This window comes from Gymnogyps californianus, chromosome 6 (genome assembly GCF_018139145.2).
Source record: "Gymnogyps californianus isolate 813 chromosome 6, ASM1813914v2, whole genome shotgun sequence".
In the NCBI taxonomy this organism is placed as follows: Eukaryota; Metazoa; Chordata; class Aves; order Accipitriformes; family Cathartidae; genus Gymnogyps; species Gymnogyps californianus.
The window spans coordinates 11,353,409-11,379,233 of NC_059476.1; the positions used below are offsets into that span (position 1 = coordinate 11,353,409).

The 25,825-nt window shown below is 40.9% G+C and overlaps 1 long non-coding RNA gene across 1 annotated transcript; it reads left to right on the forward strand.

Annotated features, from left to right (window-relative positions):
• The first annotated feature begins 17,777 nt into the window (after nt 1–17,777).
• LOC127017552 (uncharacterized) lies at nt 17,778–25,603 on the forward strand. Its single transcript, XR_007766616.1, has 4 exons — nt 17,778–17,857; nt 23,578–23,657; nt 23,831–23,877; nt 24,870–25,603. It is a non-coding gene; the product is annotated as an uncharacterized LOC127017552 (long non-coding RNA).
• The last annotated feature ends 222 nt before the right edge of the window (nt 25,604–25,825 follow it).

Below are 25,825 nucleotides of genomic sequence, written 5' to 3' on the forward strand. Positions count from 1 at the left end.
ACATCCTGGAGGATGAAATAGTCTCATCTTTCATGATATGAGAAGTGCTTCCAGAGCAATGTTGCCAACTTTGAAATTGTGCCTTGGATTTATATCCCTACCATGCAGTATGTCAGTCCAAATGATGTGAGTCCAGGCCACTAGTGTCTGGCCCCTAGCATTATGACTTTGAAACATCTTCATTTCCTTGTACTTGGAGACATCTGTATCTTGCTCTTTAGGATTTCCCTGTTTCTGTGATGACTAGCGCTGATCTCTTGGCATATTGAAGGACCTACGTTTGGCTCTGCTACTACAGGCATTCTTGTTCCTGTGTCCTGCAGCCTAGCGGTTTCTACTTTGCGCTCCCCAAATGGCTTGTGGTCCCCCATATATACTTAGTGTGTTGTTTCCTTTCCTGCCTCCAAGACCTCCAGCTGCTCCATTGCTTTGGTCCTCTTGGCCACCTAGGCTCCCACCTGCCTCCCCCAGGTGTAAGGAGGCTACTGCTGGGCTCCTGCCGAAGCCCTGAAAGGGCCAGGGGACTGTATTGAAGGGAGAAGGGAACCACTGAGCTGTCCCTTCCTCCTTTCCCTCTTCTGTGAAAACAGCAGCAGGTTGCGAGAAGAGTCTGCAAAGTGCTTTAATATTACCCTACAAGGTGGGCAAGCAGATATTTCTTCAGAAGGGATAAGCAGAACCATGCTTGGGTTAGTGCTCCAGAGCTCTTAAGTTCTGTTTTGGTCTCAGTCAGCAGTACAGTTCGCAAGTATGTGTTAGGAGCTCACTGCAGGCACAGATGGTTCTTCCCTCTGCCATTCCTGAACTACTGGCTGGGTTCTGAGGAAAGCTAAAAAGTTAAAGGCATGCTTTTAAGAAGTCACTTGTTACTTGTTTTTCCTTACTTATAGGAGATAAATGTTTCTTCTGTTCTCCATCCTCAGTAAAATTGTTGTTGGGGCAGAGTTGGAGGGGATGAAGTCTGAATACCTGCTCTCTCTTTTGAACCAGAAAATATTTTATAAGACTCATAGAATGTCTCTCTTTTTTGGTACTTTGTGGCTTTTTTCTGAATAGTAGAGCAGAATTGTCATCAGAAATAGTAGGTTATGGACATATGTAACCTGATAGAAATCATAAATCACAGGCCATTTCAAGGGGCAGCCTGATTGCTTGAGGTCTTTCAAATCAAAGTAGGGAAAACAAGTGGGGAACTTTTTCCTTTTATCTTCTATCTTAGAGACATAATTTTTCAGGCCTTTTTTTTTTTTTGGTGAAATACTACTTGTTGCTAGGCCCAGCACAGGGTTTGAGTTGTTAATCTGGCTTACTGTTGACTACTCTCAAATGTGTTGATTCCAAGGATCCTGGGAATGCCGAAGTTCTTGGACTCTACTATTTTCTAGCACTGTTGTAAAATAGCCAGTTTTCTTAGGGGATTTTGGACCAAGTTCCTGTGGGCTTCAAATAGGAAACTTGTCGGCAAACACAGGAGACGTGGCTGCATGCATTTTGCTGTTTGTGACAAAGTGTCTTAATATATATTTAGTGCTCTCATAATGCTAAAACAGAAATTGTGTTTACCTCTAGAAATAAATATTGAAGTCTCCTGGCTCTTATGTTGTCAATTGGCTTTCTGCAAATAGAAAGTGTCCGCTTGTTCTTGAGGAACTGCTGTGGACTTTTGCTACTGCAATACTCCAGAACATAGTTTCAAAGTTAGTGATTCTGTGCTCAAAGCTGCCACAACTGTAAAATGGTGAAGTGTCTCAGGGTTATCATTATTGGCCAACGCGAGTTTGAAACAATGTCATAGTGACCTAAGGTACATCTGTAACTTCAAGTGCCTGCAGGTAGACATTAGGGCATGACTTTCTTAGACTTTATTCAATATAACTTTGGGCTGCTTCTGTACTATGGTCCAGTCCCTTGCATCAGACATAAACCTGTGGCCTCAGGGAGATTCAAACAGCTAGCTCATCTAAGAACTAATTTAGGTTTTTTGGGGGATTAGGTTTGTCTGGTCAATAAACTACTACGGTCAGTTTTGCATCCACCAGCTCCCTATGCTCAGCACAAGGAGGGGAGAGAAACATGCAGCTAGGGACAGAATTGCTTTTCTTGCAGGCACTCTCCCATCAGTCTGCATCACTTGTCATGTAAAAGTACACTTCTGCATAAAAATGCATCAGCATTTCTTTTCATACAGCTGCCTATTCTGCTACCTATTTTGGCCCTTTAGTTGTATTGGAAGAGCTTTTCCTGGTGTTGCATAATGAACTGGAATAGGGGCTTGATCTTTGCTAAAAGAGAGGGCGCAGTGCATGGGTGCAAGCATCAGGGAAGGTGGTAGCTGGAACCCTGACCCCAAAGGCATGATGTGAGCTGGAAGGAAGCTGAGTTGAAATTAGAACAGTGGAGCTGAGCCCTGAAAAGTGGCACAAATGGCTCTCACCTGGGATTTGGTCCCACAGGTGGCACAAGTCTTGTAAGGCCTTATGACTCTAGGTGGTAACTTCCCCCTGCCCCTCCCTCTTTTTGAGGAGTCATGGAGGGGTGTTCATGAAGTCAAAACAATGACTGGCATGCAGCAGAACTTTCTGCAATGGAAAACAAGTGAAAATATTTCCTAGGAGACCCTGTGAAAAACTCTGATAGCTTGTCAGTCCACCGTGTGCACTCCTAAGAGGCATTCTGTGTCTTCGAGAAATCAAATCTGGTAGATGCTCCTGTTGCCATGGTGACAATCATTTTAATAACAGTAAATAAACATGCAACTGATCAGCTCATTAGTTGCTATTACAGAGGATCTAACTTGCCTCTGCCTTGCACGCTGAAAAGCCTCAAGACTAGTGAGCAAGAACAGACTTCTGTGTCCATGTTTCTTGTAGTGCATCAAGGCAGTGTGATGGTTTTGGCTGAGGGAGTTAATTTTCTTCATAGTAGCTAGTATGGCGCTATGTTCTGGATTTGTGCTGGAAATAGTGTTGATAATGCAGGGATGTTTTCATTATTGCTGAGTAGTGCTTACACGGAGTCAAGGTCTCTTCTGCTCTTCATACTGCCCTGCCAGCAAGTAGGCTGGGGGTGCACAAGAAGTTGGGAGAAGACACAGCTGGGACAGCTGACTCCCGCTGACCAGAGGGATATTCCATACCATATGATGTCATGCTCAGCAATAAAACTAGGAGGAAGGTTGGCTGGGGAGGGGCACTGCTCGGGGACTGGCTGGGTGTTGGTGGTGAGCAATTGTTTTCATTTGCATCACTTGTCTGTCTTGGGTTTTATTTCTCTCTGTGTTATTTTCCTTTCCATTACAACTTATTATTTTATTTCAATTATTAAACTGTTCTTATGTCAACCCATGAGTATTCTTTCTTTTACCCTTCCAATTCTCTTCCCCCATCCTGCTGGGTAGGTGAGCAAGCAGCTGTGTGGTGCTTAGTTGCTGGCTGGGGTTAAACCATTGCAGACAGAAACTGGTTTAGTTTTTTCAACAAAGTCCTCCCACACACTTAAATGGCATGAAAATGAGGTAAGCATTTAATGGAGAATTTGTGGGGCAAGTTCAATATGACTACTAATAGCAGTTAAAGTCCTCTTTGGCAGTTGCAGCCAGGTCTGAGGACTATCTCCCTGCAGCATGGGTGGCCTTGTGAGGCGCTATGCCCCAGAAAGAGTACCCCTTCCATCTCCTGAACAGCTCCCTGCTCTTATTTGTCCTTTCCTCTGCCTGCCAAGAGAAAGCAAGAGATGGTGGAGCAGGGAAGGTCTTGCCATCTCATGATGACTGCCAGCATTAAAACCACAGCTGAGCCTGTGGCTCAGGGCACCAGAGGGCTGCCTGGGCTCATGACAAACTTGCTATAAGGTGGATTAACTCTGTTTTTTATGCCTGTTTATCCCATCTCTTCCAGAGCAAATTCAGGTCTGTGTAGAACATCTGCATGTGGTATTATCCCCTGTGGGGAAACAGGAGTATTACCCTAGTCTATAAACAAAAGGCTGGAGAAAAGAAACCACTTAGGTCTGTGTAGTGCTCTCATGGTGGTGTAAGAACTGAATCCAGATCTGCTATGGACTGAACTAGAGCAGAGCTCTCTGGCCCAGAAGCTTATGCTGAACTGAATAAATCATCCAGGTGCTGACAGCCAGCTCTTTGTGTAACTCCTCTTTATTTTTTTAATTAAATGAGTTGGAAAGTCATGCAGAATCCAAAAACTGAAGACTTGAAACTGTGCTGTCTTTTACTAACACTTCTTACAGTTTTCAGGAGCTCTTGTGCCTTCCACAGGGAAGCAGCTAATGTTATACATGAGCACTAACAAATGTCATTTCTTCTAAGCAGTGAAGGAATATGACCTGTGAACTGGGGAAAAACAGTTCATGTGAGTACTCAGAGGGAATCTTTCACCTGGATGGTCTGAGAATGCAGCTATTGTTTGTTATCACTGACTGCATTACATCTTGTGACTTGTTTTGCAAACTAAAACCTTTCTAGCATGCATGCTTCTTCCTTTTATTTTTCATTATCTTGGCAATGTTCCTGGTGTGTCTTGGAGTACACCTTCCAATTCCCTCCAAACCCACCAGGACGTGAGCCAAGCTAAGAAAATGTGCATACATTTTCACAAAATTTCCATGATAACAATTTGGAGAGGCCCTTATGTTAAGAAAATTCACCCAGGATTTGAACCAAGCTCGTGTGATCCCTTAGCTAATATATTGCCATTAGGAAAATGCCCCATCTCTTAGTGGCAGAAGCAGGAGTTACATTTTTCTGTCAAAACCAATTTTTCCGCTTAGCTGACCTGCCTCTGTGTTTTATGTAGTAACTTGGTTTAGTCAGAAACCTTCTTCGCTTCTTCAAACTGGGAAGGGTCTAATCAGTTGTCAACTGCTGACATGGTTGTTTTCACTCAGCTTCTAATGAAGCAACTGCCTCTGGAGTTGATGGGATTTTATCTCTGTGTGTAAATCTAGAGTACAAAATTTGAATACAGGCTGTAGGCTTTGACTGGCAAGGAATAAATTGGAAAGGGAGATTGCGGCTTCTTTTGGAGTCTTAGGCATAGATGTGGGGGCCTATGAACTTTGCCACCTGATACCACAGCAGAAATACTGCTGCAGGCCTTGCCTTATGATTGGGTTTTTTTGTTGTTACTTGTTAGTTACAGTTTAAGTGAGACACTTGGGATACAACACAATGGGATTGGAGAAGAGATGAAGCATTGTTTGTATTGATTTCCTTAGAGGTGACTTCTGCAAGCATCTCCTCTTTTTTCTGTCTCCCCCTTTTCTCCTCTTTCTTGCCCCCTTGAAAATGGGACTACATGCAAGGAGAGGCTTGCATTTGTCTTGAGCGAGGAGAAAATTCCTTATCAGGGAAACAAGGAAAAGTAAAGTGATTCAGTAAAAGTTGAAGTGTTGAACCCATCTTGGGTAGTATTATCAGCTGCTGAAATAAAGGAAAAGACAGAAAAGTTAGGGCGGTATCTAAGGGATGGAGCTGGAGCCTCCTTTTATCTCAGTATAAATGTCAAATAATAGCTAATACCTTGTCTTGGGGGAACTAGACAAAACAGCAGTGCATTAGTTTCTCCCTCTCCCTGAGCCAGGTGGAGAGCTGCCATTCCCCTTGTGGGATACCCACTGCCCTGCACATGAGAGGTCTGTGAGGCTCAGTAGCTGCTGCTCTTTCCCAACAAACTGTGGGAAGGAAAAGAGTAATGTTTCTCCCATGCAAACCCTGGCCTGCCTTCTCTAGTCACAGCCATGCGCACAGGGGTAAAAATCAGAATTTTTTTCCTGTGTGGAAATTGTACCTCTCTTGAATTGCCATATCCATCATGAACTGGGATAAGGCAGTATTCTAAAAAAAAAATTTTTTTTTGCAAAATAGAACAATTAAAGCATCAGATTTGAAACTTTGTCATTGTCTTTGGGCAAATTTATCATTAGGTTTGAAGTGATCATTTTAAAACAGTTTTTAGTCAAACATTACTAAAACAAGGTGTATTAATGCTGCTTCATTTCAATATATAGATTTCAAAGGCTTTCTTATGAACTGTTTTGCTTTTTGAAACTGCACTCTGCCAGTATGAAGTTTATGGTGGGGTAGTTAAGGGGGGGAGGTAAGGAGATAGTCAGCCCCTGGGGATTGGATTCTACACAGAAAATGGATGTCTCTTGTTCTCTGCCATTATTTACGATTTAAGTAGCAGGCAGAAAGGGCTTTTTCTCCCTCCAGATCCCCCTCATCCTGCCCCGGTTTCCTTGACTGACTATGCAAGTCGGACCCTGAGAAAACAAGTTGTCTAGGTGATATGTGGTATAATAGATTTACAAACTTATTAAGGTACATCAATAATGACTTTTCTTCTAAGGCTTTAGGGTTCCCTGTTAATAGAGATGGGAAAACATAATGCCAGGCTTTCCCTGACTAAAGTAAGAATTGTCCTGGCTGCTCTGTCTGCTGAAGCTAATTTTTTCCCCTGATGTTAGTGGCAGGAGGGAACAGAACAGGCAGTGATTAATACCTTCACCATGTGCCTCAGGCCGGGAGTGTCAGCAGCGTGGGCTCAAGGATTTGGTTTTACTGGGCAAAAAGTGATTGCTCTTTGTGAATTTGGTGTTAGAGAATGAGCAGAGAAACCTGAGAGAGCATGCAGATGTTTTATTAGGGTTGTGTGTTCCATGGATGGCTTATCTAGCCTTGATTTCACCAAAAGAAAGCCTAATATTATGTACAGATGCAGTCCACAGCTTTCATTGTACTTGGCTTTAAAATAGTGATAATTGTGTGCTTTAGTATCTTACCAAATAAAGGCCCATGTGAGTGGGCTGACAAATAGCTGCCTGAATCAGGCTGCTGAGCACAGGCAGGGAACAAACTGTACAATGACACATAGTGACTAAGTAGGCGGTCTGACCTGCGCTACTGCCTCTCTTGCTTCACGTGCACCATTGGCTTGCTTGAAGGATGTAGTTCTGCCACTTACACCTGGATAGAAAAGATGTATGGACAAACTTGGCTCTGTGTGGGATGGAGGGCTCAGCTCTAGTGTGCAATTTTCCTAAATACTCTTTGTAGGGTTTTGCCCTGTTGCCCCATATTGCTGCCTACTCTAGTCATTCTAAGGCAAAAATTGGGACTGCAGACTGGCAGTTATACCAAGTCTATCTGAACTTCTCTTCTTGGCTTAGCTTTGCCTGAGACTTCATCTGCAGGCCTGGGCTTAAGGACTGCATACAGATTCTTTCACTGCTTGACCCTAAATAAAAGGGGGGAAAATAGCTGAGCAGTCTCTTGCTTGCAGGTAGCTATTTGAGAGGATCTTGTAGTAGGTTCAAGCTCTGCTCTTTCTGCATAGCTATATGTCAGCAAAGATTGTCACAGGAGACAGAAGATCTGTAATAGAAATTAGGGAAAAACTAGATAAAAAATGGTTCTGCATCCTCATCCTGCAAACTCTCCTGAGCCTGTGAAGTTGCCACTGAGTTTGCCAGCACAGCTCACTTCTGTAGCTGTCCTAGATGATGTCAGTGTTCTTCAAATTTCAACCAAAAGGTCAGAAAGGAACCTCTTCCTGTGATTTCTGGAGCTCTTGCCTCTGATCAGGTGAGCAGCTTGCTCTGCTGAAGGCAATTAATTAAGCAGCACTTCTGGATGCCTAGTTAGTGCCTCATGGAGTCTGGCAGTGGTGACAGCAAAATGAAAAAATCAAAATAATTTTCTAAAATAACTGACTGAGCTGTCTCTATGCCTGGTGTTCAAGGTTGCACTGAAACAATAGCATGAAGAAACGGATGTTGGGTTAAAAGCTTGTGGCTTGTAATCTAGGAGAGCTGGGCTGAACACTGTGCTCTGCTAGTGACTACTCATGTGCTCTTGGTTAAGGCTGTCTCTGACCCCAGAAGTGGTATTATAGCTGGAATAGACTTGAAATGGTCTTAAATTGCCTCACTCAAGTATTTAATAGATAATGCAGCTGCAGCAGTATGGCAGTCATCCTGTGTTGAATGCTGTGCTTTCACAGCCACCATGCATGGTGTATGTTCGGAGCTGGCTTGCTGGTGAGCACTCGTGTGCTCCAGCTGTAGTGCAGGTATACTGTCAGTCACTGAATTTCATCATGACAGCTTCCCCATCTGTAAATAGGGCATGAGGAAGCTTTCCTTTCTGTAGTCTCTCTCCCTCCAGAATGGCTTTCCAGGGCAGGGAGTGTTTTTCTGCAGGTGTGTGCACATGTGTGTATATATGTGTATGTATAGACAATTGCACCTTATGAGAACCAAAGTGCCTCTAAGTACCTCAGTAATGTGTAATACCTCCAAAATAAGAATTATAGTTTTGTTTAGAAAAAAGTGTTTGCAAAATGTTTACTTTGAAAACTGCTAACTAAAAAGAATTTCTGCTGTTTCTCTAACAGGCAGATGTACTACAACAGCATGTAATATGAGATTTGACACAATTAGCCACCTCTGATGGAGCAGATCTTGTAATTTGTCTGATTTAAGTACTTTTCCTTCAAAAGGCTCCCTTGTGAATTAATGGGGGTGGGGGGGAAGTGTCTTAAATAGCTATCTAAGTTACTGACAGAGAGATGCCAGCTAGGAGCATACCTCCTTTCTAGTATAGGAAGAAATTGGGTATATTTTGTATTTACTTATACCTTCCCATGCTACAGGTATCTTCTGTAGGCAGTCACTCTGTACTACAAATATTCTGATTGCCAGTCTATATCTAAGAGCTTATCAACTCTGAGCTCAAGTTTTCTTGCTTCAGTTACACAGCTACAATAATTGTGCTCTACTCCTTAACCTTTCTAACAGTATTTTTGGTGTAGAGAAGAGATTGCTTGAGTCAAATAATGTAGAAAAATGAGGAATTTAGCTGGGCTTTTCAAAAGCTTCACACTGAAGGTAGTCTAGTGCTGAGACATAAGTTGATGACAGTGTTGCAAACTACAGAAACTGTGCTCCAAACTTGAAAAGTGAGCTGGGAAAGATCGATATGCTCTGTCTGAGTATTTTTCTTTCACTATTTTTGGAAATGTATTGCAAAGAATACAAGAAGCCATAAAAGACAACAGTATGAACTTGGAATACCGGAGGCTATCCTCTGACTCTAAAAGACAGTCTTGCAAAGCCTAATTGCTTTCAGCAGAGCAGGAGAGGCCTAACTAGCAATCACAAAATTGAACTTTTATACTAAAATCTTACTATTCATTATTCTAGCAGTACTAATCACACAACTTCAGGGCATTTTCTGTCAAATTGTTACCAATGGGACTGTAAGAGCATAACCTGGTCAACATAAGTCCTTAAACATGCTTCCGGATGGTTTTACTCTAGCAATGACAGAAAATGCAATTGTAATTGTCAGCAGTAGCCCATTTTAACTTTCTACCAGTTCAGTTTCAACTGACCTTAGAGTTAAATGCAAGAGCTGTGCTTTCTAGAGCTTTTCCCTTTGAGTGTGCTAAACCTTTAAGTGTTATCATCTGCAATCACATTCATGCTCTTGCTTGTCACTGTTAGCAGTAGTTTAACTCAAGTTTTAGGGGTTTTGTTCTCAAACTCAGTACTCCTTTGCACCACAACTGAATTCTTGCTACAAGGTTCATATGTACAGCCCCTGTGTAAATGAGAACTAAAGTACATTGCTGCTCTGTAGCTAAGCCTGGGGACTATAGTGTGGTAGATCTGTTATGATGCATGTTCTGCTGTGCTCTCCTCTTGTAACCAGCTGGACTTGATCAGTGTGCTTGTGAGTTGGTTTTGCCAGGTGTCTGTCATCTTCTCTAGTTGCTTAGTCCCTCTGAGTGTTTAGGAAACAAAGTTGCAGGGTGAGATTTTGGAATGCATGAGTTCTGACAATTTCTAGAGGAAATGTGACACCATTCTTGCTTTCTAAGTAAGAAAATACTGTTATTCCAGAGCTACAGAAACTTGTGTTTGCTCAACAGTCCAGTGGATATTGGTCATCTCTGCTCTCCCAGGTATGAGGCCAATTCACCTGAAAGACTTGAGGCTTTTCAAGAAAGCCTGCAGTTTGGAGGGTAAATCCACAAGATCTGGATATCAAAATTCCTGGGGGATCTCTGGGCTCAGACTTTTAAAGCAAGTCAGCTGATTTTTGCATGGAAACGGGTCAGGGAGTGCTCAGATACCTGGACAGGTGCAGTGAAGTGGAACCTTGGCTGCTCCTCAGCTTTTATAACTTTGCCTTTTGGAAAAAGAGGCTGCCTTTCTCAGCCTGGCCCAGCACTGGGCATCCTGCATCCAGGGACCAGCCTCACTGTTCCTCACAAAGCTGTGGATATATATCCTGTGGGCATAGAACTTCACCCAAAAGGCCCCAGTAGAGGTGAACTCCCCCGAGAGTCTTGATCCCTTGTCTCCACATCAGGTGAAGAATAGCTGATCCAAATGTGTTGATCTGGACACTGCTGCCAAGTCCTGGATACAGTGTGTTGGTTACTTTTCTTTTTGGAAGAACCTACAGCCTGGACCTCACTGGATATCCTATTTTTAGGAAGTCTTTCAACATCTTTACTGGAGCTTTTACCCATAGTTCCTACCTGAAGTTGGCAAAAGCCCCTTGTGTTCCTGTGAGGTAATTTTCACAGCTTGTGGTGACTTGGGACATTGGAAGAAAGAGATGTGGTGTTTCCCAGCGAATAAGAAATAGTCGGGGGGGTGGTGGTGTTGATAAGTAAGAGGTGGGGGATTTAAAAAAAGAGGACTGGAAGGGTACAAAAGAGCAGAGAAATTACTTAGAATACAAAAAATAAGGTAATTGATGGTAATATGCAAGGTGAGCAAAAGGACAAGGTAACTTGCAAATGGGACCAAGTAACACTAAATCTGCTATTCCCTGGGAACTAAACATGTCCTTTAGACATTCTCCTGGTTTCGGCTGGGACAGAGTTAACTCTCTTCTTAGTAGCTGGTACAGTGCTGTGTTTTGGATTTAGTGTGAGAATGATGTTGATAACACTCTGATGTTTTAGTTGTTGCTAAGTGGCGCTTATCTTAAGCCAAGGACTTTTCAGTTCCCCATGCTCTGCCAGCAAGCAGGTGTGCAAGGAGCTGGGAGGGAGCAGAGCTGGGGCAGCTGACCTGAACTAGCCAAAGGGGTATTCCATACCATGGAACGTCATGCCCAGTATATAAACAGGGGGGAGTTGGCCAGGAGGTGCGGATTGCGGCTCTGGCATCGGTCAGCAGGTGGTGAGCAATTGCATTGTGCATCACTGGTTTGTTTTCTTCCCCCCTCCTTTTTTGTTGTATTCCTTTTCATTACTATTACTATTATATTTCATTATTACTATTGTTAGTATTACATTTTACTTTAGTTATTAAACTGTTCTTATCTCAACCCACGAGTTTTCCTTCTTTTTTCCCCCTTTCCTCCTCCTCACCCCATGGGGAGGGGGAAGCGGCTGCGTGGTGCTTAGTTGCTGGCTGGGGTTAAACCACAACAGCCTTGTGACTTGGCCACTAGGTTTATGTCTAGATTAGGATGACCTGACTGGATCAATATCAAATAAGGAGACACAGGAGGTGGAAGATCAGTTACCTGATGCAGTGCTTACGCTCCAGTTCTTGTGAAGTTTTCATGGTTGCACAGTTTTAACTCATGATATGACAAAGCTGTGTGCTCAAAGCTAAATGTCTGTCATTGATTTAACTGGGTCATGAAGACAAATCTGAAGTTATTGCTTGATACGTGGATGAAGGAGAACAGACGAACTAAGGTTTATTTAAAAATAACTTTAAAAAGCAGCTAATAGGTAATGGTGTTGTATAGAGGTCTTAAAGTGAACAGAGTCATCAGTCAGAGAACTTGACTTTTCTACTGGAAGAAGTGAAAATCATCAACTTCTTAAAATATATGTGTTGACTTTTGATCCTTGTGAGGCAGGCTCTTGATATACCCATTTACAGCACTGGGAACTGAGCACTCTACTATCTATAATCTGAAGTAGTTGAGTGTATTAATGAATCATTTCATTCTGACTAGTATGAGGATGGGGAATTGACTTTAAAAAGCAACAATTCAACTTGTAACTGGATTCCATATTTCAGCAGGAAAAAAAAAATCACTGTCTGCAATAACTCTGGGAAACAAGGCAGATATTTTCCTGTACCCATCAATAGCTCAGCTGGAAGATACAAAGGCTTTGTGAAAGATGTGTAAAAACTTGAATCATATAAAGCAAAGGAGAATGTTCATTTTTGTCATAATTTTTAGTAGGTCACTGGAGTGACTGAAGTTTGTAGGCAATGGAGAGTGGGAAGTGGCCATTTTGACTTTGGTAGAAATTGCATCAATTTAAGTGACTGGATACCTTTGAGACATACAGTGCCTGACAAATTAGAGTATCCGTAAAAGACCTGAAGCATCTACTGGAGCTGTTTTTGAACCAAGATGACATGGAATTAATGGACTCTTGACTCAAGTTCTTGGTAAAGTTAGCAGTGCAAAACTGCAGTAGACACTCATGCAGAAGTAAGGGGAAACATTGGCACTTTCACTAGTGCACTTTAAATTTCAGTTAAATATAAGTGTTTTACCACTAACTTTTCATATGGCACTTAAATGAGACTGAGTTACTGCTACTGGAGTCTTGGGCACTATTTCTTCATGAGGAATGAGATTAATTAGCCTAGTTGCATTGAAAAAAGGGCCTTTTATTTTGTATGGTGTGCTACAAACCATGTCTCTGCAAATTCTTGAGCTAATATCTGTATGTCATATTCTAAAGAGGCAAGAATCTGAAAATCAGGTTAACAAATCAGTACTTGTATGTCTTTGATCATGATCAGGTGAATTTTGAGCATACCTGAGGTTCTCAGAAGTCATTCGGTCATTTGTGTAACTTGCAGAGTGCTCTGGACTTGAGGCATTTCCCTTTCCCTGCCACATGTGCACACTTTCCAAAGCCTACACACGGAATTGATAATCTTATGTAACACAGGCTTTTTTTCCTATCTGAAGTCTCTCTTTTGCCTGAAGTTTTGAGGAACAATGCAAAAATCAAAAGTAGGTGTGAATCTAGCAAGGTAGGTATGTCAGTCAAGTATCTGAGCAATTCTGAGATCAAGCAGTACACTTTCAGAGAACAGGCTTGTATGAATACTAAAATATCCGGTGGAAATATGCATAATGTTCTGCTCATGTTTTGAGACTGTCTGGGATGGGATTCATGCAGTAGTGGATGTAGTCTTATGAATTCTTGTGTAGTGTGCTTTAGAGACTGGGGCCTGGCCCTGAAAACCTGTATTCATCCCACTTGTTCTCCACAAGTGTGAGCAATGTCTTGTAGGATTAAGACCTTGAATGAAGGTATTGGAGGTAAACAGCATGAAATAATACAGGCTTGGGGCTCCAGAGAAGACTGCACCAAGCTTCCAGATCAAAGCACATTTAAAGCAGACAAAGGTTCAAGCCAAATTCTGCAAGTGAGACCTGTGTCTGTGTTACTGTAGCATCCTCTAAGACCAGTGTCTTCTGCTGGAAATAAAATACAACCTGCTTGAATGTTTTGTGTTTTTCCTGGTAGTGACAGTCTGAAACCAGTGGAAGCCTTGATATTGGGCTTGATTTGGATGAAAAGCCTTGTGATTAATTGTATATTTATTTAATTATCCACAGAGGGGTTGGCAAGAAGCTGAAAACATCTTTATTGACTACACTTTAGACCATAAGGATGCCTTTGTATAGAAACTTGTTATTGCCTGAAGTGTTCTGCAGAATACTAAATATTTGCATTCCTACAGTTTTCTGTTTGCAAAACTTTGTCAGTGCCTGGGTAACTGTTCTCTTCATGGATGCAAAACCCATTAGAAGTCAATGTGATTTAAAAAAAAAAACGCCCACCAAAAACCAACAACAAAACCTTTTTAAAGCATGTTTGTGTGCATAAGATGTTGTCTGAGCTGTTGTGACAATTATTCCTTTGGGAACTTATTTATGCCACAATGATTGTGACAAGATCTACATAAAAGGAGCTGGACAACAACTTTATGCAGAATTGGACTCTTGCTTTGCTGTTCAGCGCAGTAAGTCTCTGGCTTGGGAAGAAAGGACTTACCCTGCTGTGTAAGTGAATAACAATAAATGGAGCATAACATTGTTCTTGATAAAGATAACTTTATGTTGGGGCCTGAGACGTCCTTTGCCTCCAGTGAACTTTAGTCAGATTCCCAGTAATATTTAAGGAGTGTTGAATTTTGGACGTTTAGGACTACTATCCTGGAGCTGTTTGTTGCATTTGTAATAAAAGTAACAGGACTAAAACAGGATGTTTTAACTCTTATTGGAGCAGAGTTATGCAGGAGCAGGATCCTCTGATTAGCTTTCAGTTGCTCTGCTTTCCAGTGAAGTACATTTGGTTTCTTGAACTGACACCCTGAAACTCTAGTACCTGTACAGCTGATTTCCCTGGCAAGAGTGAAATGATGAGCAAATGATGACTTTTACAAGGTCTCTGTCACAGTGGGTGTGTTGAGATGGAAAGGTAGTGCACTCCAATGAACTCGGCTGAGGTAGCAACTCCTAAATGGCCATTACAGATTGGTGTGTCTTAGACCTGCCTTGCAGTAGTTCCTATAGCACTGGGGGAGAAGGATGCTGTTGGGATTGGCAAAGTGGCTGGAAGATGTTAATCTGAGGACTAAGCCTTGCAAGTATTTTATTTGTCTGAACTTGATCTTCATCAAATCTTGATTCCTTAAACGCCTTCCAAAACTAACATTTATATTTCTGCATGGCGTTTGGAAATTTTTTTTTTTCCTGCCTGGTGTTTAGTTCTGAATTTTGTCTTCCCTTTTTTCCAAAAAAGTTCTTTCTCTTAATTATTAGGATAGGAAAATGAGAAATCAAACACAAAACATATTCTGCTGATATTGCAAGGGGTAAGCTGAATTTATTTAAATGTCACAGAGCCTCTTTCTGTCATTGAGCCACAAAGTATTTGAGCAAACAGATCACTCTAACTCAGTTCAACAAAACCTGTGCTCATGCAACACTGAGGCTAACACAAAGGAGGGCTTTGTAAAGGTCATATACATCAGTGTAAGTCTCTGTATACTCTGTCTGCTCTCAGACGTTGCCCTCCCCACCCCACACATTTTTGAAATGTTCAAAATCTGTTGTGACTTGGAGTGCTAGCAATTAGAGGGAACTAACCTTTTCCTTCCTTGTGAAACTCTTCCAGCCCATAACCAGAACTGTTGTGCTTGGTCTCATCGTTTGGGGAAGTGAGCTGCCATCCTCTTGTCTGGAGAGAGATGTCCTTTGTGAGCCTTTTGGTGCTTTACGGCCTATGTTTTGAGAAATGCTGCTTTAGCTGGAGCAGTTCAGCTGTGTTCATACAACTTTTTGCTTCAAGGTTTTATCCTTTGAATATTGTTATATTTTTTGTGCTCTTTTGGAATTAACAAATCTTCATCTCATTTAAATGCTTCATTTGGAAGCTTTGTCATGCGGCAATGACACACTTCTGTGGCTTTATGGATGAGAAATGCAGTGGAGAAGAGAACCATAGGGAAAAAGCCGCCACCAACCCCAAATAAAAACATAATCATTATCCCATAATTATTACTGTACTCCTATTCTTCATGCAAGCAATGATTTGTGTTGTATTCCAGAGCTGCAGGAAATGTAGCTTTCATTAGCTCCTGTTTTGGACTTTCTTTTGAGACGACAAAACAATTTCTAATTGGTATCCTTCCTGTAGCAAAATGTAGGTCTATGGGATGCTTTCAGGTAGTAGGACTCCTAATGTACTGTAAGCTGGTATTCGGGGTGGTGGGGGTAGTGGTATTCTCCCCGAATTGCCTGAAAGCAGAAAGCTGCTCTGTGAACCTATTCCAGTTCCTGTAGATGGTGGAGTTTAGTCCTTACTTGTTCTACTTGTCTCTCCATGGCCATGGTCCCCCAGTGGAGAACAGGACTACCGCTTCTTTTGTATCTCATCTCTAAAGTGCAATCCAGTCCCCTTTCTGCAGCAGCATGGCACTCAAGCTCCAGTAACCCTTCCTGCAGCAATCTTTTTCAGTTCTGAAGTGACAACCTTTCCTTCCAGTGAAATTCTAGTCTCTGATAACAAAACCTTTTTACCTTGGACCTGTGTTTCTGCTTCCCAGTGTATGATTGCTGATATGATAGTTGTCCTGATTTAACAAAAAAAAAAAGCCATGGCCAATGGACTCCATTTGTTGTAGCTTTTGGCTGCAATGCTTCTAGTCAGGTTTGCTCTCTATAAGCAACTCTTGTCTTTGTTACAAGATCATGCAAGCTGATTCAATCTTCCCCTGACTAGATCAAGTCTGATTCTTTCTTTACCACATATTTTGAAGTGGGGGAAGTGCAGGGTCCCTGGAGAACTTAAAAAATAAAAATAAAATCTGAGAAATTGCTCTGCTTATTATCTCATACTGATCTTTTGTTCTCTAAGTAGAGAATGTTTTTCCCTGCCTCTTATGTGTAGAAATAAGAGTATGAAAATAAGTCCAGGTACTTGATGTCAATTATAGTGATACTATTTAAATGCAAATTTTGTTTTGGTCAGGCTGATCCAATAAGATGAATAGAGGGCATTTATGTAAATAAGCATATTGTAATAAGACAATGAAGTATTTGTAATTTTGGTTGTTAGCATTTTCCTTTCTCCCAGAGGATGAGTTGGCTAGGTTTTTAGGAACACAGGGAGGAATGGGAGTGGCACTTGACATTCAGTGTTGTGGGATAAAATTGTATAGAGCCATAGGCTGCAGACTGAAACAGATCGGGTTCATTAGATGCCCAACAAAAGAGAGGACTTGCAATTTTTCATTAGCAGCATGCTAATAGGAAACTGCAGGGAAGCAATCTAGTGTCAACCTTTGGAGACATGATTTTTAAAGTATGATAACCTTTCACTCTTTCAGAGGGGGTTTTTTCCACCCTCTTTGGAGATTTGTTGGTAATACACCCACTAACATAGTTATATGACTGAAATAATTCTTGTACACATTGTCTGTGTATACCAAGCAACTTCTTTTCATACTGGTAGCCAAAATTAGTTAAATTGCGCCACTAATGCAAATATCAAGAAACTTCAAATGTTGAAATCTTATTTAGATATAGAGCATAAGCTAAGCTTCTAGGCTCCCTCTATAGTCAATGGAGGTTAAGTGACATCTCCAGGAAGACTTAGAATGGAACAAACTGCTCTGTAGAGATGTTTTTCTATTTCCATAGGTTATGGAAAGAATCTGGATGAGTTGTTTAGATTAGATACCTATCAAATTAATCTAGGAAGATCTAAAGGACTGAGTAGTATTTCTTGCTGCTCTAAAAGTCAACATGCACTGAGTTGGGTTATATAGGTTTGCAGCAGTAGCATTGTCTCGGATTCAGTTCTACTATGGTGGCATTCCCTTTGAAATGAATAACTAGGGACCTGTTCAGCAGAAATAAGGTTATTCTATCCTTTATCTCACTATAAGGCATGCTGAATCTCACTCAAATCAAGGCAGGAGATTAACAGGCTGTTGGTATCTTATAAAACACTAGATTTAAACCACACTGAAAGGAGTCACCAACATCATCTTTTACTGTTACCCCAAGGTATACCACATAATTCAACATGCATCGCTTTTTAAGTTTGCACTCAGCTTTTTTAAAAAAACATCAATTTGTTCTAAGCCCTTAATGTATTACAGCACACTGAGAAAAAAATAATTGTAACTGCTACTTATTTAGAATAAGTTGTGACTTGTTTTCATCGTATTTTTTGCAGGTATTTGAGGTCTTGAATGTCACTACTCTGAAATGCAATGCTCCTGGAAATTGGTGATTAGCTGGAATTTTTATATCAAGGTAACTTCAGACATTGCAGACTGGACATATCCTATAAAATCTGCAAAAGATACTGCAAACAGGACTAATGTTAATAATGTGAGTGGTATAACTATAATACTGTTGATCTAAAACATTTAGGAATGTAACTGATACTTAGTCTCTGTACTTTAAAAACAGAAGAAAGCAAGAATATTTAATGACACTTGGGGTATGTTTTAAGCTTTCCTCCCCCACAGTCCTGAAAGCAAGACACTTTCTTTCTATTTTATAAGAAAAACTGAGATTTCTAGACAACCACTGAGACGTATTCATCTCGGGTAGCAGACACTCCAGGTAAAAGCATGGCCTCAGTTCCTCTGAAGGTGGCCTGTGTGTAGTCTGCAGTCTGAACACTTTCAGTGAGCTTTCTGTCTCAGTCTTCCTGCATGGAGAGCTGTCGCTATCTAGGATTTGGATTTACACACAGCAGTGAGGTATCACAAGTTAAAGGTATGAGTCCAGCTGGCTGTCTATTGGTGTCATGTTCCTATGTCTGCTTTAGCAGTGCCACTGGATAATTATCAAGCTGAGGATACCATTGCACTCTAGGTCTCTGGCCATATTACTTAATACACCATACTGCACTTGTAATGATCGAAGAATAACTGGTAAAGATTAGACTCCTGTTTCTTAAGGATAATGTACGATGGCTGTTAGACCATTGAAACAGTAAGGTAGGACTTCACTTATATTGACCATGTGTATAAGATGGAACTGTCTCTCGATCTACCTCCCTTATAGGAAGAGTTTTCTTTATCTTAGGACTGTGATGTTTTAAGATTCTGGATGATATGCAGTGGTGACTCTAAGACCACTTGGCTGTATTTGAAGTGGAAATTTGGTTCCAGGAGTGATGTCTGGAGGTACAAGGCAATGCATTGGATTAAAATTCTCTTCAGGAACTGATGGATCTGACGCAACTTTCATTACTAGATTTGGATGTACCATGTGGCTATGCCAGCATGTAAAACCTCTTTCCTATCTCATCTGCTTAGTAGGCAAAGGCCAGGTTTTTTAAAAAGCTGTGCTTAGAATGAGAACATAATGTATTTTTCTTTCTAACCCCTTAAAGAAAGTTCTAAGAGAATTGAATAAGCTTTAGAATTCTTAAACTTTCTACTGCTTTTTTCTGAAGGGGACTGTCTGATAGAATTTGCTAGAGAAGTAAAAAGTAAATTTTCCTGTAACTCAGTTATAAAAGCATGTGGATGGTTCAGTAGAGCTACAAAAGGGAAGTCATTTCTTCTAAACTATACAGAGATTTAGAATAATTGTTATACAGTCCTATTGTGTTACACTCTATCTGAATTTTCTGCAATGGTATGCTGAACAAATAACTTGCAGAAAATAATCCATCTGGCAGTCCTGGCTCTCTACTTCTGTTCCTGGAACATCTACAGCTATATCACAACTTTTTTCAAACTAATTACCAGAACTGCGCCATGAATGTTTATAGGTAATTGAGAGTCTCTATTATAGACACAGGGGTATTCTAGTTCTATCATCTTGTTGATATTTGAAATGTGCCCATTAAGTCTCAATTGTACAAAAGCCTGTGAAATAAGAATGTCAGGAAGACGACCATGCTCCCCTCTCAGAACCAATGGATACTGAGAGCCCACAAGTGCTTTGAGGAAACTTTTTTCTGATTCAACTCACCAGCTGCTTCTCCCAGGTAACCTAGAAAATGGAATTCTCCCTCAGAGATCAATGGCAGTGTTCTTACTGAACAAAATCTGATCTTATGATTCCAGGTTTCTGGGCCTTCCAAAGGAATGCAGTGGGATTTTGTAAGATTAGATTATTTTTCAACCATTCGATTAACATAGGTACTCAGGAGTACTGTCATGATACTCAATAGTGAAGTAAAGAAAGCATTTGGTAACTCAGCCTTTTCCACACTCTGTATCAACAGGTCCCCTGCCCCATTCAGCAGTGGGACCAAATCTACCCAAGTATTCATTTTGATACTTATGTATTTATAGAAGTACTTCCTTGCTTATATGTAAACGTTTGAGGTAACAACACTTAAGCCCTGTTTTGTTTAGTGTTCCCTTTCATTCCTGTCAGCCCAAGCCCTTTGCTTGCCAATCCTGTCCATCATTCGCTCACAGGGCTTCTGGTAACTCTTTCCCTCCTCCATAGTTCCCAGTTTAAAGCCCAAAGAACCAAGCTCCAGTTTAGTTGACTTCTTCATTCACTTCCTAAGATGTTTTTATGGGTTATGAACTTAATTTTGATACTTCTTTCTCTTTGACTCTTCTTACTATGTAGTTTTGAGTCATGTATACCCCATTGTTCTTATCTTATTGATAGTGGTAAGCCTACTAGAGAGAGGAATTGGGCGGGGGGGAGTATTTTTTATATTATTGGGCCTGTAATGTACACTTTAATTTGAGGTAGCTGGAATTTGGTGATCACAAACTTTTCCAAAAAGTTTTGACAGAAAAATTCATGCTTCTGTTACAAGGAGTAATTCTAATCAAGCTAGGAGATGCAAAGAGGACCCTTAAGAGCATTGTGTTTCAGTGGCGGCCAAATTGGTGTGAGTGTCTTGGAAGAAGAGAGACTTTATGAGTTGAGATATTAAAAGTAGAATAAATGACAGCTAACTATTCTAAAACTCTGCAACTTCCTTATTCTGTAGCAAGTCAGAAAGTATAGTCCCTTAATGATTCAAAACCAATTGGTTAAAAAAAAAAAAGTATCCCTACCAATGGTCTTGGAGCAACTACCAACCCCACAGCTGGTAGGACTCACACTGAGGACTGAATAGAGCAAAGCCAGTTAATTTAGCTCAAACCACTGTCAGTAGCAGTATTAGTCAGGTAGTTGTAATGACAAGAACTAGGAAAACTTTTAATGAGCATCAGTGTGGTGTAAATGGAAGGGAGGGATGATCTGCAGGTGGCGGATGGTAATGAATGCATGGTAATGGTAGCCTGCCAAATTGTTTCTCTGGCACTGGTGAGATGATACCCATATGTTTCCTCTGCAGCCTGGCACTGACACTAGCCTGCTGCTTCCCATTCTGGATCCAGGTCAGCTGGAGTTAGCCTAGGGTTCCCTGCATCAATGTGCTTTTTACTTGGAATGCCCGCCCTCTCCCATATGGGGCTTTCACTACTCATTTTCATCATATTCTAATAATAATAAGCTAAGGGCTTATGTCACCATTGGGTTTTCCCCCACCTTTGGCCATGCATGTCCTCACTCTGCTCTGTTAACCCATTACAGGAAATCTTTAGAACACATTGTGCAGAAGCTGGCATCAATAGTAACAGGAAGAAACTCAGTGAACCTACATCCTATGCCTCACGAAGATACATAACTACAAACTCTTCAGTTTGAGAATCAGAAAAGCTAAATAGGACTTCTCCTCTGGAAGTCATGCCTGGGTGTGTGCTACAGGGGTGAGACATCTCTGTGCCTAGAGACCCTGGCACCTGTACCACTGAGTGGAGAGGGCGCACCCAGCTCTGACAGTTCCATTTTTGCACTGCTCTTGCAAGCTGCTACTTTTTTTGTGCCTGCTGTAATGCTATGTACATGTGAAATCAAGAAAAAATATTTTTATGGTCTTATCTGTAATAACTCACAAAGTATGAACAGATGTACCTAATTTAGAGCAGCTGTCATGAGCTGAAAATAATGGTTGCTTGGTATCTAGGTATGCTTAGAGTCCAATCCAGCTTGACTTTTTTTCTAGTTTACCTTTGGCTTTATTATTGCACCTTGCTCTGGTCTAGGCTGTGCCATCCTTCACAACTACTGGAGTTGCAGGCTTAGTGGAAAGCTACCACTTCCTGATTTTTTTTTATTATATAAGTGTTCTTGGTAAGACATTGTTCATACTCATTCATGTTCATATCAAATCATTGTGGGGAAAACAAAGTTAAGTCTGTAGTGAAACCTCCTACTGAATCACCAGAGTTCAGTAGTGGGGAATCTTGATACAGAAACCAGCTCATGGTTGAATTGGTTCCAAATGTGAAAGTTTTGCAAACGCAGTTTCAACAAAGTCTCTGAAATGATCAAGGTTTTGAGAAGGCCTGCTTATTCAGGAGATGCAGCAGGCATTCCTCCTAGGAGTTTAAAGTAATGTAGAAGTTTGGTGCTGTGGAGCAAATAGATTCACAACTGTAGAAGACAACATAACTATGTGATGGGCCAGAGATGGGTAACATCAATGTTATCAGGAACAGAGACAGAGCAACACCAGATTAGTCCTTTTCAATCAGGTTTTGTAGGAAGAGAATGGTAATGGATCTCTTCACTCAGTTTGTTTCCCCCCCAAATTGGAAACAGTTGTGAAATGTTTGTGTCATCAGAAGTGGTTCAGGGGAACATTCCTCTTATGCATCATGAGCTTGTGGTGGCAGAGAAAGTAAGTTTTACCAAACAAAACTGGATAACTTGCAGAACACCAAATGTCTCAAAACTGATGAGAGTATGTGGCATCAGGATCATTGACTTTTGTTTCTGTGCTGGCATTGGAGCTCTGAAGTGAAATATGCTCAGGCTTAGTGAAAGCCCTATGAGTTTTCTTTACCTTCTCTAGGTCTGAAAGCTTTTGCACCTTTGACCGTGAGCTCTAGCAGTCCCCAGAAAGGCATGTGATGTGTGGGACTTTCTGGATGTTTTTGAAGCTGGGGAGTTTCAACTTGTACTCCTGCTGCAGCTTTTTAGGGAAGCAGATGAAACGTGTACTGCTTCATCCTACTGCTCAGAGCTGTCAGCCCATGCTGTGTTTCTTGATTGATGTGATAAAGCTGCTGTACAGTGGTTGCTAGAAGATGTTGAGCTGTTGAGTCCTTGTTATGTCAAAATGTTTGTGTCACCTCAACTCTATCGCTCTTCTGGACTCCAACCTTACAGCAGCTGAGTCCTAATATTGCTGTAAAGACTAACTGTAGCCCTTCCTGGGTTATAAAACAGATGCCTGATCCTGGAGCCCATTCTTCTCTCACATACAGTGGCTTTAAAGAGAAGATGGCAAGATTGTAGTTTTAATCATGATGAGAAGAGAACAGAAATGTAAAGGAAAACAGAGGTATTCTTAGAAGCAAAATACTGGGTACTGGTCTAGGACATCTGGATTCAGTTTCTAGTTCCTGTGACTTATAACTGCTTCATCAGTTCTGCGGCTGTTTTTGCAAAATAGTATATTTTCAGTAGCTGTGATGTGCTTTGAGGCTGCAGTAAAAAGACAAGGAATAAATTTGTAGTTGGCTCGGTAAGAGATGCAAGAAATAAGTAACATAAGGCCGAAACTATTGTGTCCCTTCCTCTGCTGCAAGGAGGAAAAAGCTGAAGTCTAAAGGTGAGACTAGACTTAGCAGACACATCAAGAGTTCAACAACAAGCAACAGAATTTTGCAGAAATGAGCCTTTTACAAGTTAATCTATCTTATCAGCAGTTTTCATGCTCATAGCTTAATGCTACTTTTCTCTGCATCTACTGAAAACAGCCAGGAATTACTCCAGTGCTCCTTCAGCTGAAAGCTGCAGACAGCACTTGCACTAGTCTCTATCTGAAGTGACCTCTTATGTCAAAAAGTCCCAGCTTAGTAATATTACTCTGTTCAGTGTTTCCTCCCTGAAGTGGCATTGTTTAGTGTGCAAAAATGAAAAGATGAAAACAAACAGCCTGTCTTTCTGTTTACCAACACTGGATCTCTGTAACTAACACTTCACAGATTGCTTGTTTATCAGACTGAGAATAAGGCATAACTTTTTGAGTCAAACAACTTCCTAGGAAAACTCAGAAATCTAAAAGGTGAGATTTTGTGCCTATACATCTGAAGACTGCAAATTTTCCTATGTAAATCCCTATCGATACATACCTGTACCCTTAGCAACAAAATGCCTTTGGAATTCAAACTATGGTGATAAGGACTTCAAGAGGAGGAGAGTCATTAATTCCAAGGTGGATTTTTTTTTTGCTTCTAGCATATGGTCCAACCAGAGAATATGGTCTTCTAGATGCAGAAATTTTGGTGAGATTCTTTATAAGTCAAAGTAAATGGAATTGGAAGAGCTGATAATGTGAGTTAGAATGACACTTACAAGTGAATTCTTGTCAGCTTTTGATCACAATTGTCACTTATGGCCTATGGACATGAATATTCCTACTTGGTACTGTCACCTTGTCAGATGCAAAGACATTCCAAAGCTTGAGATACCTGAAAGTGTTTACTTTTTAGGCAAGTGTCCCACTAAAAGATTAAAATGTCTTTGCATATCTGACCTGTTGAGGGTTGGGATGAAGATGTTAATAAGTGGATGTTCTTGAGGCTTGTAGAGAGACTAGAGATTTGGTCACAGTATTGAAATGCTCCTTTTATTTTATTAAGGGATAGTTCTGACAGCAAACAGCTTGCACAATCCACAGAAAAACAAATTCTTGAAAATCATGAAGAGTTACTTCTGTGAGGAACATACTGGTACAAAACCCCACAGAGGTTATGCCTCACAGTAAAGTGAGGGCTTGCTGTGCCTCTCAGGGCCTGTGCGGCTTGTGCTGGCACTGTGGCCTTGCTGCTAAATAGAAATTGTGACCCAGCAAGATGAGGTGGTGTGAAATTAATGGTGGTAACATAGAAATTACTTGCTGCCCTTATGTGAGTGTGGCAAAAATTTCTGGTAAGGGCATTTAATTTTAGTAGTACTGTTATTGAGTAGCTGTAGTAAAACTACCACTTTGCTCAGAGCTCTCAATCTTCTGGTATGCTTAAAAGTGAGCACATAGCAAACTTATTGCTAGCAAAAACATATTGCAGCTCTAGCTGGGTACAAGAAAAGTATGTTTCTAACATATTAGATGGTTAATGGGCTGTGTCAGGCTTGTGGGGATGGTGATGCACAGAACTGAGCTTGTATATTAGTTGAATTCAGACTCCAATAAAGATACTCTCGAGTAGATTTCTATGGCATGATTAAAATGTTTACAAGCGAAATTCTTTCTATGCTTTTTGACATGTTTCTACAGTTCAGAGATTTTACTCAAGTCTATGTTTTCTAAAGCTGTTGCTTGGCAAAATGTCTGGGTGTTTCATTGATCTTGGATTTCTGGGTCTGCAGAGAAGCAGATGATGTTCTTGAAGATGTTCTGGCTGATTTCTGAAAAATCTCCTATGCTGTCAAAATTCCTGTCTTGTGGATCCTGGGGGAAACAAAGGAAGACCCCAAGAATTTCCAAAGTTTAACTTTATTCCTACAAATGACTGCTGGCTGACTGCAAAGCTACTGGAACTGTGGAGTACCTGCCCAGCCTGTGGTTGTGTTGGCAGCTGGACCTTACTAGAAAATCATTCAGCTGGTGGCATTGGAAAAACTCCTTGAAGCTTGAGCTGGGTGGAAGCTCTTGGAGAGAATGAATTTGTGTTGCCAAACGCAATTCTAAGGAAAAAGAAGCACAGAAACACGTGTTTGGTGAACTTCCATTTGGGAAAGATTCAAATTCTTTTCTCCAAAGTGATCTTTTGTTTTTCAGAAAAAATTAAATGGTATTTGAACAAACAATTTTAGTCTTATCAAAACATGATGTCCTAATCCACTTTGATTTTAAGCATTTCAAGATGCTTGAAAAGGCAACTAAATGGAAGTGTAGAGCCTATGCAAACTACATTCTTAGGAAAAAAGGCTTTTGTTCCTGTGCACTCTACCTGAAGTAAATGATTAGCTTTTTCTGTGCTATAACCCATAGGCACTACAGAGCGTGTAAATTCATAGGAACTGTGAAGGTTGCAGCTATTTGCTGCAATACTATTATAATAATGTTGCACACCGTTATTAATTCCACTATAAGAATGTAGGTTAGTGCCTGTTTCCCCACCACCATTATAGTAATCACTAGCAAACATAATCTCTGGGTATTAAGGCATATATATGCTTTTCTGAGCACTTTGAGTGCTCAGATGGAAACTAGCATTTCACTCCTGATCT